Source organism: Paramormyrops kingsleyae, chromosome 9, assembly GCF_048594095.1.
Source record: "Paramormyrops kingsleyae isolate MSU_618 chromosome 9, PKINGS_0.4, whole genome shotgun sequence".
Taxonomy (NCBI): Eukaryota; Metazoa; Chordata; class Actinopteri; order Osteoglossiformes; family Mormyridae; genus Paramormyrops; species Paramormyrops kingsleyae.
This window is the reverse complement of record NC_132805.1, coordinates 35262224-35278889: the sequence shown is the minus strand read 5'-3', so window position 1 is coordinate 35278889 and position 16666 is coordinate 35262224. Positions and strand designations below refer to the sequence as shown.

Sequence of the window (16666 nt, the reverse complement as noted above, 5' to 3'; positions counted from 1 at the left end):
TCCAGATTTCACTGAACAGTGGGACACCAACTACTGAGATGTTAGATGCCCTGGCTGCAGTTTGAGTGGGCGGGGGCTATGCTGAAACAGCAGTATCACGAAATCAGGCTTGATCTTCAGTGGGCTGCATCAATCAAAAAAGCAAAAAAGGTCCCAAAGTAACAGAATTAAGTTAAAAGATAAAGTGCAGTAACAAAAAGATGCGGTTTGTGTGTGTTAATATAAAAGTCCACGTGATAAAGCATGATGTCTACGCCATCTGTTTAAAGCACTCCTGCAAAGCATTACAAAGTCGGCAACCTCTTGAAAAAACTGGAAATGGCTCAACGTGTTCAGAGGAATGAGTAAAACTGGTGTCCAGTCAGTGATGGTGTTAACAGGTGACCAGTTAGGATGGGGAAGAGGCAGGTATCCACGCTTTGTCAGGCCGATGGAGTGAATCCGATTTTCCCAACGGACTGGGGAATAACAAAAAAAAGTCAGAAGAAACCTAAAGAATCTGAAATATTTCCGCGAGTAACACAAGAGGCCGGATGGAGCTTGTTTCCGAGGTCTCGTCATCGGCCGCCGTCGCAAAACAACACCGACGTAGGATCACCCACGGAAAGGTTTCCCCAGGGCATCGAGTTACCAGCAACACGCTTTTGTATTTAAAATAATGATTCACGATTTCCGCTGTGGTTATGCTCTGTATGCATTCTCTCCAGCCAGGCGTATCAGCCATCTGCACTCATCGGGCCGCTCGGCTCGGTGACTCGGCGAGAGCCGTTCATGCCAGCGCCGACGGAACGCGAACCCCAGGCCAGAGTCAGTGCCCGATGACACCTCTCACCCAGTGTGAATAGTACTGGCATTTCATAGCAAGTAACAATGGAAAACGACCAAAGGTTTCATTTAGATCTTATGCAAAGGTCATCATAAACAAGTTACAATACAAACATGCATCAGAATCAGAATCAGAATCATTTTATTAACCAAGGAATTTGCCTTGGTGGTGTTTTTACAAGACATTACAAAAAAAGCATATACAGAAAAGTAAAACACTAGATTAGATTTTGGGTAATATAATAATTATATAATAATTAATTATAATAATATTAATGATGATAATTATATAATGAAATATGTATTTATATATGCATATATGTACGTATGTACATAGTAATAATGTAAGTATTTATGATTGAGCATTAATAAGATTATTCCTTGCTGCCCTATTTGTAGATGTCTTTGATAAAGGAGAAGGAGCTATCAATCCAACCCATGGCCAGCTTTTTGCACAAGAGAATTGTTTTGCTGTTGTTAAGAAACAAAGGGCAGGTTACGGTAAAGAGCAGCCAATAAGGATGGTTTATCGAAATAAAACAGTAAATAACCAGGGTGTGTCCGGCTACACGTGTCCAGCCCCCACCCCCCGCTGACATGGCAGCTCCGGGTCAAGTGTGGGGGCGGGGCCACAGACGACAACCCCCCCCCCCCCACACCTAATGAACTTTCTGACCTTTAGCAAAACAACAAGGCACTTAAAACGGCCTCTATGTGCTTCATAATTTAAAGTGGGGGGGGGCGGGGGACAAATGCGACGGCCAATAACGATGAGCATATTTATCTGTTTGAGAGACAGTTGACATTTTATTAAGCTGACAAGGAGATCATTACATGGCCCTTCTTACCTTTGCATTGTAATAAAGGGCTGTAATAAAGCTGAAGGGCCCTTCTAGTATTCGATAACTTGGAAAATCTACGCTGAAAATTAAAACCCTAAAGAAGGATCCAGAAGTCTGCAGCAGGCTAATAAAGAGCAGCGACATTTACAGCGTTTTATTTTTGTGAATAAGTCGCGACCCCTTCTATCTGTCTCCTGTCGGAATCTGTAGCTGTGAATGGATGGGAATACTGGCTGCATCATGTTGTTGCAACAGTTGACAGACTGTACGGCTGGGTTGTTGACGGTGTCTTTTTTAGCAATGATCTCCTTATATCATCCTGGGCCGTACCATAATCCCCCAGTACACATTAACTGCACATTAAACAGCTGCTTTGTGACACACTTGCAGTTGACTTCCTGGTCAGATGTCCCTGGATTCTGTAGCAATGGGCAGAACTGCAACTGGCCCTTCGAGGTCACGTTTTTCATTAATTGCTCTGGATTAATTGTGAGGTTTGGCATCAGGTGCGGTGCTGCTGTCCTCATGCTGTGCTTCATGTTTGAAGCTGATGGTACAGACCTGCATTACTGCTAGAGGCAGGACGCTAAGGAACAGAGGAGGGCACTTTGAGATAAGGCGAGTTATCATGGATCCAGCTTTCGCTGTGCTGCAGTGAGCTTCCCCACTCATACTCACTCACCACCTGCGGCATCTAGTGAAATTTGTGTCCCGACACAGTTTTAAGAAACAAAACAGCTTAGAGTTTCCGGCACTACATTAAAATTACTACTGCAATGATATTCCTTGAAATATCCTCAGGTTTACATCTGTAAAACAGGAGTGACTGTATTTCATAGGTAGCCTTGAATGGAACAGGGAGGACTGAAGGTTTGGTGCATAGCTATGAATGTTGGTAAATGAATCCGTTACCACTTTCTTCTGCGAACGCCTCAGTGGTTTAAGCACATTCTGTCTTCATGCTCTTTTACCCCCCGCAAACCAGTACATTTCTGGCCAATTTTGGCCCAGCGTGGAGGTTAAATCCGTGGTTAAATTGCTCAAACAGCGAGAAGAGATAAGCGAGTGAGCAGACGTGGTGAGCCGACCTCCCCCCCCCCAGGCCCCCTCCCCCAGCCGTGCACCCGTCACCCGACGATCGTCCCTCTGCAAGTGCTCGCTGTTAGATCAGGCATCGGTTGGTGGTTTTGTCCTGGGGGGCCAAGGCAGTTGTGCTCCCCTGTTAACAGTCAACATTAGATCATATGGCAAGATTAATAACTGACAGGATTCTGACATGGTATCATCAAGGGAAGCAGAGCTGGTCTCCAGAGTGCAACTGGCCGGTTCATAGCGTACCTGAAGGGTTCACATGTGCCAAAGAACCGTGCCGTGTACTACTGGACAGGCAATGGAAATAAAGGCTTTTCAATCATTGTACTTAATAAATAAGGTTATTTTTTAATTACAATTTTGATTCTTTGTTAGTCCTCTAAAATGGAAAACGCAGACGCAGCATAAATGCGGCACCCTGTTGTAATGGATGCTGCCCATGCACAGAGACAGCTGTATGCTGCCCAGAGCCTGTCTGCCAGGCTGTGCCCCTCCCCCCCACGCACGCCACCTTGGTATCTCCTGGCTGACATTATATAAAGGGCATTGACGGAAAATCCCAAGAAATAAAAGTTAGGGTCCAGCGGGACACCCACGGGGCTGAGCCCCAAAGACACAAATAACCATGAGGGAGTTACAGTATGTAAGAGGAAGAGCGAAAGCGCACAGGGACATCTTACAATCCATTACATTGATGTGAGACGTGAATGAAACTTGAAACACAGAAACCATACCAGCAAAAAACCAGGGGAGGTGATAATATTTTACTGATTGAAAAGAATAGGAGGAGGAGTGAATTACTAGTGCAGAGTGTGAAAGATGGCATGCTCTCGTTGGGTTTGAAATATGCAGTAATAAGATGGGTCTTTGGGTGTCTTTGGCGGAAAGGCCAAGTGTAGCTTGTTGACCCTGTAAGTTGTGAGGGATCAGTGTTTTCCCAGGATACTGGCTGCCCCGCCAGACAAAAGCTAATTGAGACACCCGCGGACCATTTCATAAAGCAGAGTAAGCCCCAGGTTAATATGCTCCGCGTCTCGAATGAAAATGCAGCCGTGTTCTGCTGATCTCCTGCCTCGCTTTCATCCGCAAAGAGCGTTTTTGAATCATAGAAGAGGAAGGAAGGGGAAAAAAAAAATAATCCATCCAAATGAGCTTGGGGTATTGATGAAAATGAATAACGATTTACTTAATCCCTGAAATGCAGCAGATATGCTGAAGGACAGAGCCGGGATGGTGCTTTCGGCTACCAGCCCTGATACGGCCTCACATACCTAATAGGGTTGTTGGATTACCTTGTGTTGCTTCTCGATGTTAAAAAACGATTATGTAGCTTACATATTCACATTATTGGACTTCAAAGGTCCACTGTAGAAGGAAGGATTTTGAAAGTCTTTTAGCCATAACATCAAACATAAAAATGCTGACCAGCACAGTTTATCCCGTTAAACTCCCTGAATACTTAATTTCTGTTTTCACTGTGTTAATGTGTTATCTTACACGTGTGCACGATTACTCATGTCTGAATAAATACAGTTTGCCGCTCTCAGGCAGCATGGCAGCAGATCAGCCTGACGGGTTAATGTTTAGCCAGGGGGCTCTGCAGAAGCCCACTGTCAGTTTGCGTTTGTGCTCAGCTGATTGGGAGGAATAAGCAAAGTCTGTATTTCCCACAGCTGTGGATTTTGGGAAATGGGAATATAGTGCGAGATGGGCAGTGAGGCACGTTCAATAGCCACATGTGAGGGGAATGCAAGAGGCGGCACAAGACAGCATCCAAAACAGAGTGACTGCATGACAGCGGCTGCAGCAGAAAAGCTGCATGAGAGCGACTGCAGAACAGAAGCTACATGAAAATGGCTGCAGGAGAAGCTGCACAAGTGCAGTTGCAGGAGAGAAGCTGCATGACAGCGACTACATGAGAGTGACTGCAGGACAGGACAAGCTTGAGAGCGACTGCATGACAGTGGCTGCGTAACAGTGGCCTCATGATGGCAGCTGCATAGAGGGCGATTGCACAGCAGCAGCTACATGACAGCAGCTGCACAAGCATGGCTGCATGAGAACGACTGCATGACAGCGGCTGCATGAGAGGGGCCACCCGCCAGGCCTGAAGCAGTTCACAGGAGCGGAGAGATGCAATTTTGCCAAATGTAAGCGGCTATGCCGTTCTGCGCTTGCAGCCCGCGACGGCAAAGCAGGGGAGCCCACGTTTCTGTCAGCTGCTATGCTCCTTCTCCACGTTGGCCGGGTTTGCTTAATTTCTGATTAATCACAAAGATTTCTTGCACAAATTAAAGCCGTTTGTGTAATGGAAAATCAAGATCACGCAGTTCTTCTGCTTGAGTTAATGGGACTTTATTGCCATTACACTAAGCACACAAAAACTACTGGAATGCTGTTAACTGGTTAACTGTTAAAATTCCAATTTCTGTATGAACTAAAATCGCCTTCCATTCAAAACTCTTCTATGACGACGCAGCTGCATCAACATGTCCACCATTGTCACTGTGACACCCCCGATTCTGCCCTTAAGCTGTGGCACTGATCTGTGCCCCTTGGTCCCATTAATCCATCAAATTTTGGCTCAGAACACACCTCCAAACACACATATACACACACAAACACACACACACACCCAAACACACACGCACACCACCAAACGTGCGCACACACACACACACAGACTTTACTCAATCAGAGAGAAAGTACATTGACACATGTGAAAAATCACAGCTTAATTAACTTAAATGGTGTTCAGAAAGCTTTTTTTTTGGTTGTGTAAAAAAGGCATTACTGGAAATTCCTATGTGCATTACAGTAATACGGCTGTATAAATCAGTAAGCAAAGCCAAATAAATCACCGTGCCGTATTTGTTCGGATTTCCTTACTCGTTACTGGCCACGGGCGGCGTCCTCTGTTAACGTGGACGATTCTGTAAGCTGTTAAGTCTCCACAGGGCTGAAAGCCTAACCGTCATTATTGTAAAATCCCAGCATCTCACAGGGGTAAAATCCCAGTGAACGGGAAACAGAGACTCTGAGGGCCACAGATCTTCCAAGTGGCTTACTTTCAGACATCGTGACAGGTCTGTGACCTGTAGGTGGCACACAAACGACTTGAAGCGGGTATTCCTTGCCCTGGAGAAGCACTGGCATGTGGCTGTCACAGGAGGCTGCAGGAAGAGCAGACTAAGGAGAATGCGGAGCTGGGGGGGGCAGTGGGGGGTTTTCACTGCCATAAGCTGAAAGAACCAGTATGACAAATGGTTCAGTCTTGACATGTATTTGCCATAATCCAAAGTCCAAGACCAGTTTCCCCAAATCAGGATGGTTATTTGCTGAAGCCTTCATCAGAAGATATCTGAAATGCTTGCTTGCATCTTTTCATCAAAGCAATTAACATCGACAAAGATTTCTATCTAAACGATTTGGATTCACTACATTTCTCAAAAGTGGCCCACTGCGCCTTGGTAGGCACTAGTTCCTTAATGACTGCGCCACCTGCTGTCCCTAGTGTGCCAAGGCAGGCCACAGCGCTGAGGCGGTCGCGCATGAGTGCTGTTTGTATTTCAAAAACAGCTGACGGGGAAAGAAAAGAACCCGGTGGAGTTCGACAAGGCCTTGGGGGAGTCACAGCGATAACGGCGCATCAGAATGATGATCTCTATCGATCCTCTACCTCGCTGCCACGGAGCCCTAGCATCTGTCACGACGCCCCTAAAACCCAATACTTGACCGGTGCTCGCTCTGATAAAGTTCGAGGAGTGCCTCAATTCATTTAATAGATGACATGTTCCTTTAGCGAACTGTGATGCGTTTTGCTCATTCATTGATTTTCCAAAAACAGCCTTTTTTCCATGACTCAACAGAACAAGATAAAAAGGGTCACATTCTTCCTGAAACACCCAGCCATTACTTTTGATAAGCAATCTGCCCGCTGAAGTATCTGGGTATAATTCCAGTATAGGTACAGACTTTAGTATTATTGTAGTCACCTAGAAGATGGCTTCATCTGAAGCACCTCACACAGCTTGCCATTTTTAACGCTTCACTTTTACAGAGCTTGCATTTTTTTAACTGAAGAAATTCAGACTAAACGACCATTCCTGGGATTTATGGTGGCAACTATTTGGCACATTAGAACTTCGCACCAACATTCTAGAATGTCCTGAGCATTATTGTTATGGAAGCAATTTAAATGGAACCCATGATCAGATCATTCTTCATTCGATATTCCAGTCATACACATTACTGCCATTGCTGGGTATTTGGGGGCAGTCTGCTGTGATCACTCCTGGGGTGGGGAGGGGGAGTCTGTGTTCAATTGGTCTTTTCCCTCCGTAATCTGAGGCAGAGAACCCAATGGACACAGGATACCGCTGAATTGCCCAGGAAACAGAGGAGTGTGTCTGAGAACCTCTGCCCACCTCACGTTGCTGTTCGCCCCGTCTTGGGAACGGACCCACGGGTCTCAAAAGCTGCACTGAGGAGCGCCATTGTAGTCGGGAGTCCGGCTCGCCCCCCGTGGGGTATCGGATTCCCCTTCTGCCCCCCCCAGAAAGACCTTGCATCACAGAGGACCAATTATGAGAACCTCTTCCCTGCATACAGCAATACCTCAGCTAATTTGTTCCATTAAAGTTCAAAAGTATTCGCTTTCTGAAAAGAGCCTCTTTCCAGAAACATTTTCTCTTTTCCCCTCTTATGGCTCCTTAAAGGTTGCCAAATTATTCTTTTGTTATAAAGGTGCTCTTTTGTGTTACTTTGGACATTGTCAGTGGGATTTATACTTACTTTCTGTCCTTCCAATGAATTTTGAAAAAGCTCCCGATTAAACATAATTCCAAAACAAACAAGCACTTCGATAACCTAGACACTGCAGCAAAATAGCAGCATTAAAATGCACCTTTAATGGGAATGAGGGCCAGTCCCGAAGTGGCTTATTTACCGATGAGCTTTTTAGATCCATCTTCCAGGAGAGATGCAGGAGGAGCAGAAAGCTCTGGGGTACATGTAAACGCTCTACCTGGGATCTCAGAGGCACTGGATGGTAGATTTAAAAAGGATTAGGGGCTTACGGTCACCCTTTTACAGGCGGCCCTGCAGTGGCGCGCCAAAGGTGCGTCAGAGATTGTTTGGAAATGGCTGTGATGTGCCCAGACCGTGCCATTCCCAAACAAGCTTAGTCTGATTTAGAGAAGTGGTGAAATCGTCACGTGAAGCAGCTCCCATAGACGACAGGCAACACAAAACAAACAGGCTACGCTTTAGTGTACATACACCTAAATGTCACGTATAATGTGATAACAGTGTGTATGTATCAATGCGTAACAAAGCGTGTAAATCTATTCTTTAGAGTGTTGTCAGATCCACAGATTTGCCCTTTTAATGTTAAAATGTTAAATGACGTTAAAGTGTGGTCCTTGCGGAGACAGCCATGCAATTCGCGGAGCTGGGGGCATCTTCACTGGCATTTTACACACGTTTTAAGGTTGCCTTATTTAATTCAGTCCCCTTGTATGCAATGTACACCCCCCCCCCCCCCCCCCCCAAACCCACAGACACACACACATGCAGGGAGATCCTTGCTGCACGGGACTTGAGCGGAAGGAGATTAATGTCCTCGCCACTTCAGTTCAAAGCTGAAGATTACCACCTGTCATCAAAGCACACTGCAAATCTATCAGGCGTGGGGGGGTAAAATGACTGTTTGGCTGGGATTATGGTGGGAAGGTTCTTGAGAGAATAACAAAGCCACAGGTGGGGGCTTGCGGGGGATTCTCATTCGCACGTCTCTGCCGACTGCCACAATCTCGACTGGGGGGGGTTGGTTACATACTGGAAGGCTGCGTTTTCTCTTGCTGTAACATAAAGACGTGTCAGTTCAGGATGAAAAAGAAGCAGCTACTGGCTGAAAGGTAACCTGACATAAACAGAGTGAGGCCTGCATTCACGTGTGATGTTGAAGAGCTCACTCCTCGGGGCGGCCCGAGGAGAAACGTGTGGCGTGGAAGAGCTCACTCGTCAGAGTGGCCCGAGGAGAAACGTGTGGCGTAGAAGAGCTCACTCCTCAGGGTGGCCCGAGGAGAAACGTGTGGCGTGGAAGAGCTCACTCCTCAGGGCGGCCCGAGGAGAAACGTGTGGCGTGGAAGAGCTCACTCCTCAGGGCGGCCCGAGGAGAAACGTTTGGTGTGCAAGAGCTCACTCGTCAGGGTGGCCCGAGGAGAAACGTGTGGCGTAGAAGAGCTCACTCCTCAGGGTGGCCCGAGGAGAAACGTGTGGCGTAGAAGAGCTCACTCCTCAGGGCGGCCCGAGGAGAAACGTGTGGCGTGGAAGAGCTCACTCGTCAGGGTGGCCCGAGGAGAAACGTGTGGCGTAGAAGAGCTCACTCCTCAGGGTGGCACGAGGAGAAACGTGTGGCGTAGAAGAGCTCACTCGTCAGGGTGGCCCGAGGAGAAACGTGTGGCGTGGCCCCACGCCTAACATGGGAGGGAGGCCCCTCATGCCAGGCCTTCCACGCTCCGCTTAGGAAAGAATCCGAGCGGGTAAACACTCACCACCCCGTTGCATGTCATCTGGAGAGCGTAACTCTGTTGTCCTGTGGCCTCTGTGTAAAACAGATGCCCGTAGTCGAATATGACCGGCTTGGGGTTTGGCCCCTGTGCATGAATCCGGGTATGGCAGTTTCCACCCATCCGTGAACACCTGGACATGTGGCATGTCACATCCTGGCAGGGCACATAATGCAGCCCTGATGACGTGTTTCATGCATGCAGTGGTTGTAGGCCACATATAGAGTGGCTTCAGAAGAGGCCTTCTGTAGGTACGAGATCTTTCACTTAAATCACCAGCTGTGCAAATGGGTGAAAATGGAAGCAAGTAATGATGTTCTGCAGTAATTAATTTAACAACAATGTACTATATTATACCTGATTTCAACCTCTTATGGTGAAATTAAAGACTAGAAAATAGATAGGCAAACACTTATCTAAACTGTCACCCGACATCCATCTTCCAAGTGTTTGAGCAGTACAGACATCTTAAATATGTAAATAAGCAATTCTGCGTAATGAATCAGGAAGGCCAGCTTACTGTGATGGAGATGTGACATGGCAGCATCTCTGAAAACAACGGCAAGCAAAGGAGAAGGATAAAAACTTTTTGATTGAAGGCGGCCATCTTAAATCCAAGAGCCCTGAAGATGGGATTGGCTTACTGTCCAGGCAGATTTACTCCAGCGGTGTTTCAGCGCTGCCTTGTTGAAGGAGTACTGCTCTGCGATCAATGAGCGTATTTTACAGGAAGGCCCTGTATAGGCTAAGCAAAACACACACAGGACGGCACTAAACAAACCACACACAGGAAGGCACCAAACAAACCACACACAGGAAGGCACCGAACAAACCACACACAGGAAGGCACCGAACAAACCACACACAGGAAGGCACCGAACAAACCACACACAGGAAGGCACCGAACAAACCACACACAGGAAGGCACCGAACAAACCACACACAGGAAGGCACCGAACAAACCACACACAGGAAGGCACCGAACAAACCACACACAGGAAGGCACCGAACAAACCACACACAGGAAGGCACCGAACAAACCACACACAGGACGGCACTAAACAAACCACACACAGGAAGGCACTGAACAAACCACACACAGGAAGGCAATAAACAAACCTCACACAGAAAGGCACTAAACAAACCACACACAAGAAGGCAATAAACAAACCACACACAAGAAGGCACTAAACAAACCACACACAGGAAGGCAATAAACAAACCACGCACAGGAAGGCAATAAACAAACCACACACAAGAAGGCACTAAACAAACCAGACACAGGAAGGCACTACACAAAACGCACACAGGAAGGCCCCACGGTGCGTTAAACAAACATATGGGAAGACACTAAACAAACCTCAGGCAGGAAGGCACTAAAGAAGACCCGTGGTGCATTAAACTAACCGCACATAGGAAGGCACAAAATGAACCACAAACAGAAAGATGCTAAACAAACCTCATACAGGAAGGCACTACACAAAACTACACAGGAAGGCCGGTGGTGCATTAAACGAACCACACACAGGAAGCCATTAAACAAAGCACACAGCACAAAGCACAAAGTGCCGGTATCCAGCAGGTTTTCCCTCCTATCTGATGAGTTACTTTCTGCCTGAGATGAAGCATGGTTCACTGAAACCCAGATTGGACAGAAAACCTGCTGGATACTACCATTCCAGGATTAGGGCTGCCTACCCCTACACTAAACAAAACACACACAGGAAGGCCCCGCAGTGCGTTAAACAAACCACAAATAGGAGGGCACTAAACAAACCACACACAGGAAGGCACTAAACAAACCACACACAGGAAGGCACTAAACAAACCACACACAGGAAGGCACTAAACAAAACACACACAGGAAGGCACTAAACAAACCACACACAGGAAGGCACTAAACAAAACACACACAGGAATGCACTAAACAAACCACACACAGGAAGGCACTAAACAAACCACACACAGGAAGGCACTAAACAAAACACACACAGGAAGGCACTAAACAAAACACACACAGGAAGGCAATAAACAAACCACACACAGGAAGGCACTAAACAAAACACACACAGGAAGGCAATAAACAAACCTCACACAGGAAGGCACAAAACAAAACACACACAGCAAGGCCCCACAGTGTTTTAAACAAACCACACACAGGAAGGTCCTGCAGCCCAATCACCCAGAGGAAGGCCGCCTGGACGCATCTTACCCATCTGTCCACCCAACACTCTGGACATGTATATGTCTGTTCTTCAGTAAGACGAAGGACACAACTCAGGTTGAGGTTGGCCAACCAAAGATGTTCTGTGGTAAAAAATGGCATCGCTTTTTAATTTGAGAACAAAGCAGACCGTGAGGTAGATTCTAGTGTGATCAGCGAGTACAAATGGTCAATTTTTTTTGCCGCAAAGGTTTTCAGGAGAGTCATTGTTTAAAACCATTACATCTTAATGCCAACAACATTCCAATCTACTGTAGGACAATAGTAGCCATGGAGGCTAACTGTACCCTTCAACAGGAGGGCATACATGACAGAGTGTTCTGAAATGTGCTTGTCTTGGCTGGGAGGGTGGCTGAATTTTAGGAACAAAAGATTTTTACACTCCAGTCCATGACTGAGGTAACATCATAAACTCACTTTAGTGAAATATACTGCAAAACACTTCCAGAAAAATACTGCTAGCACTTCCAGACTTAACTCATATTCAGACATCTGTCCAATAAAAGTATAAAGCCTTGTATACACAAGTGACTGCATTACAGCGCAGCAAATATGTGAATATCCTAATCCCTTTGGAGTTTGCTACAAACCTCTGTCTTGTAAATAGACTATAGCGTGCCATGATTGGGTGTAGGAGGGCCGGAGTCCCGTAGGCTCCAGCAACGCGGTAACTTAGCATCGCAAATAAGCATGTAAATAAATCCCTTAGAGGAAATAAACATATGGGACCAGGTTAGGCACCGGCATAGTATCATTTTAAATTATGGTTTGTTTTATTGTTTTAAAATATCCTTCTTTAGTGTTGCTTTATGCATCCCGTGCAGCTTGGTAGGCCAGCCTAGTGCCCTTCGCTGCTGGGGATTGGCTCATACATCCCGTGCAGCTCGGTAGGCCAGCCTAGTGCCCTTCGCTGCTGGGGATTGGCTCATACATCCTGTGCAGCTCAGTAGGCCAGCCCCCCTCCGCCAAAGAAAAGCCATAGTATGTCAGGAAGCAACCGTCTTTGAAATAGCACTTAAATTGTGCTATCTTTATTTTCATTGCACAAATACCATAGCTATTTTTAATTACTATTGTTAATAGTAATAATAATAATAATAATTGGATCGATAATAATAATAATAGGCTTGAATATACAATTAAAGGTCATACAACCTCAAACTAATATGACAGCCATAAGCAGATTCTGCACAGACATAGATAATGTCATCTGTTGGATTCCTCATTATAATGACAGTAATAGTCTCTACATCAAAATTACACATTGTCATTATAAATGCCACAGGCATTGCAAATTATATTAGTTAAATTCTAGGTCTTGTCTACAGCTACATCCAACTATGAATACGGATGCTTTGCAAACGGATCACTGTCCTCATCATAAACACGGCCTGTTGGCTAATGTATCATAATTGAAATCACTTGAGGTAAAGCCTAACAAAGCACGTTTATGAAGGTTAAACTGCAGAATATTGAATTATATTGTAAATGGCATAAAATTGTTCTGCTCCCTGAAATGGACAAAAGTCCCGTATTCGTCTGGCCATTCTACAGGAATGAGGATTTTCATTCGGTAATTGCTGGCAATGAGAACGGGGCACGTCCGGAATGTTATATTTAACAATGAGGGGGGAGCAGATAGTGACACGCACTGGAATGGAAGCCCACACACTGCGATTCATTTGCCAAGAATCTGCAGAAATAAGTGACAGTGAAAACTAGAGGACAAGGGGGTCAAGACAGCTGGTTCTCTTGGATCTCCAAAATGGGAGGGGGGCAAGACTCCCTTAGTGGACATCATCATGTAGGGTTGGTCACGACCACACTGCTTGGTTTGGAATATGTTCTTGTGGAACAGACCCATAATCACTGCATTTCTGCCTGACATATATGCACAGGATGGTGTTCACAGTTTTCACACGTACCACACTAAAGACGCAGTGATCTGGACGGCCAGACCTCTTTGGTGACCTGTATGCAGTCAAGTACCGTTCTGTTGGCAACGGCAAAGAAGAAAGGGGGAGTGGTCACCATCCTGCCTGCCAATCATCATGCCAGTGGCCATCACACCAGTGTGCTCATTGGTTAATCCAATTTCCAGACTATTTGGTGTGACGTTCCCTTCTGATGTGTTAACTTTCTCGCATTTATATTGTTTTATTGCATCAACTAATTACTGTGCCCAGTCACGGGCATCAGTGACTCGTTTTAGATGTTGCAGAGAAGACATTTGTAAGGGGTAGGTTTAAAGCATAATTTCATTTTGTAGGCCCAGAGCGATATATTCAGAGCAGAAATAAGATAATTATATCTGTCTCTTGGAACATTCTCAGCATGTATTTTTATAAAATGCACAACTTCCTTACTTTTATGTTTAATTCTGAGGCTGTTTATAGAAAAATCTGGTTTTAAAAAATAGCAGATTATGACATGAAAGTAAAAGCAGTTTAGCAAAGATGGATGGTTTAACAAGGGGTTGTGTGTTTCTTAAAAAAGTACATTTTCAAAAAAAACTAACACAGCCTTTTTATAACCTAGCCTCCTGATTCTTTTCTCTGTCCCAAAGATTTTAAAATACATTACTTCTTAATTATTTAATTGTTTACTTCTGCCTCTCTCATTTTTCCCATTTCAATGGCTGTATGTCTTATAAGTTCCTTCAGGTACCGTGTCCTGTGTACTTATGTAAGTCGCTCTGGCTGTGGCCGTGAATTATCGTTTTGGCAACATTTTTTCCTGGCCACGTGTTTAAGCCACACCCACAAAAAGCCATGTTCATTTTGGGGCATCACAAAAGCAACTAGCAGAATATTTTCCCAGCCACCGCAGCAGCTAAATCCTATGGAATATAGTGATGCACCGATCAGGAAATTTCTGGCCCATACCGATAGCCGATGGTTTCGAAAACTAACACCGATACCGATTGTTTGGGAGATTATGCTTAAATAAGTTTAAATATATAGCACTATATTTTATAACTGTATAGATCGTATATATTTATAACATTTATGACCGAGAAGGGCTGATCATCAAGTGTGATAAACTCTGTAATTTTCAGAGTATTATCTTTTAATTTCTCCCTGTCAGCACAGAATTTTCTTTTGCTATCAAAGGCTTGCGTCACTGGCGGTCTAGCGTTATTCAACAGTACTGCAGCCTTTATCAAACCGAATCTGTTTTTCTGAAACTCTTCATTCTCTTCACTGTCTCGCCTTAAGGTGAGCAATCAAATTTTTGCGTTGAAATGTTTTGGTAGATCCTCCTCGCGAAATTTTAGCAGAGCAATGTTTGCTAAATGCATTTCTAATGGCGTTTTCCCTAACATTAAAATAATGCCACAAAGCAAACATTTTTCTAACTGTTTAGTACGCAGTTGTGCAAAGCAGCATTGGCCGACACAATCGGTGCATCTCTTATGGAAACACAGGACAGAGGCTGAATCTATTTTAATCCATGATATTGCTGCACCATAACCCCTGATTGCCCCCCTGCCCCCTGCTTCCTTTCTACAAGTACAAGACGGTCTCCCGCCGAGGGGTGGGTGGCACAGTTGTGCCATCATATGCTTCAGCCTGTCACCCTAAGCCAATAATCGTTTCCAGTGGTATGGGGGCTCTGAAATCCCTTCATACCACAAGCCTGGAGGACACTGAGAGGCGGGGGGGGGGGGGGGGGGCACAGTGCGTCAGTCGTCCCCAGCACTCTTATTGCTGACTGTTTTGCGTGCGTATAGTTACAGCACAGCACGTTGGAGAAATCTCCCGCAATATGAATAATTCCATATCTATATATAGAAACACCAAAACACCTTTCCAAACGGTCACTTGATTTTAAAGATGTGGGTGTTTCCCAAAATGCCTACTTGACTGTACTCGTGTTCTCGCGTACCCGTTTTATGTCATCTTCCAGTGCCGAAGACCAGTTCCAATACTAAGAACAGAAGTAGAGGGGACGGTAAAAATCACTATGTTTTTCTTGCCCCGTCCCAAATATCAAGGATACATCCTGCATCCTCGTCAAGCAAGACCAATGCCATGATTCATTGCGCCCCAAGTTCGTTCTTGGAAGGCAAGTTAACAAGACCGGTCTTCTCAAGACCACAATTACGGTCTTTGGCTTCTGGGTATTGAGAAACACACAGTATCCACAAGACACGTCCGTGCCTTAGGCAAAACTGTGACCTTTAAATTTAGGCAATTTACACATGATTGACGGTGTGACTTTCGACTTCTATGAACGTACGAAGTACAGCAGGGATAAGCCATAAGAAGGCAGAATCTGCGGAAGTTAGTGTACTGCTTCGTTTCGGTTGTGTTGTATAGTTACCCTGTGTGTGTGTGTGTGTGTGCGTGTGTGTGTGAACCCAATATCTTAGTAAGGGAAATCTGAGAAATAGTTTTACTTAATTTAGTTAGTCGGAGACGTTCAGAATGCGTGAGTGTGCACTTTAAAATTTGACATTTGAGAATTTGCTGAAATTGAGACTTTTTTAGAGAATAGACAAAGACGATACCATGCCGTTAATGCACACTATGCGTTCATGTCAATTTTCATTTTAAAATGACATAATTATCTTTCTTCTAAACAGAGACGATTGTATAGCTTATGGCAAAACACGGGGAGCGATTAAATTGTTGCCGATTTATGTTATATTTTATCTCTTGCTCTGCTCCGTGCGCGGGTGGAAAAGAAATATACAGTATATCAAGTTTGTCTATATGGGAGATGGAAACATCCAAGCGCCGGGGATAAATAAGAGACTTACCTGTTTGATTGCAAGTCCAAACCAAAAGCGACACTCACTGATAGGACTGATGGTAAAACAAACCCAGGAGCGTCAGCTTAAAACGTGGCCGCTCTGTTTTTCCATGACATCCCTCTGATATTTAAAGATGCTTTCGGTATTCATAACTGTACTAAAAGCCCTTAAGGATATTTGCCAACATCAATATAAAAAATAAAGTGGCCCGTCTTCTAAATATTATACCCTCTCTGCCACTGATATCTTGAACTTGAAAACAGCCAAATGTAAACGTGCACTTTTATTCCCCAGTACCTCATTTTCCATTTTTATCCCCAGCAAGTGCCTCACAGTAGGAGCAAACAGAACG

General features: G+C 45.1%; 1 long non-coding RNA gene across 2 annotated transcripts in view; it reads right to left on the bottom strand.

The window, feature by feature from the left end:
• LOC111844084 (uncharacterized) overlaps positions 1 to 16666 on the bottom strand; it is a 50836-nt gene extending 34170 nt beyond the window's left edge. For both annotated transcript variants that reach the window (XR_011993164.1, XR_011993165.1), the window contains exon 1: positions 16321 to 16666. This is a non-coding gene — a long non-coding RNA (uncharacterized lncRNA). The remainder of the gene's footprint in view (positions 1 to 16320) is intronic.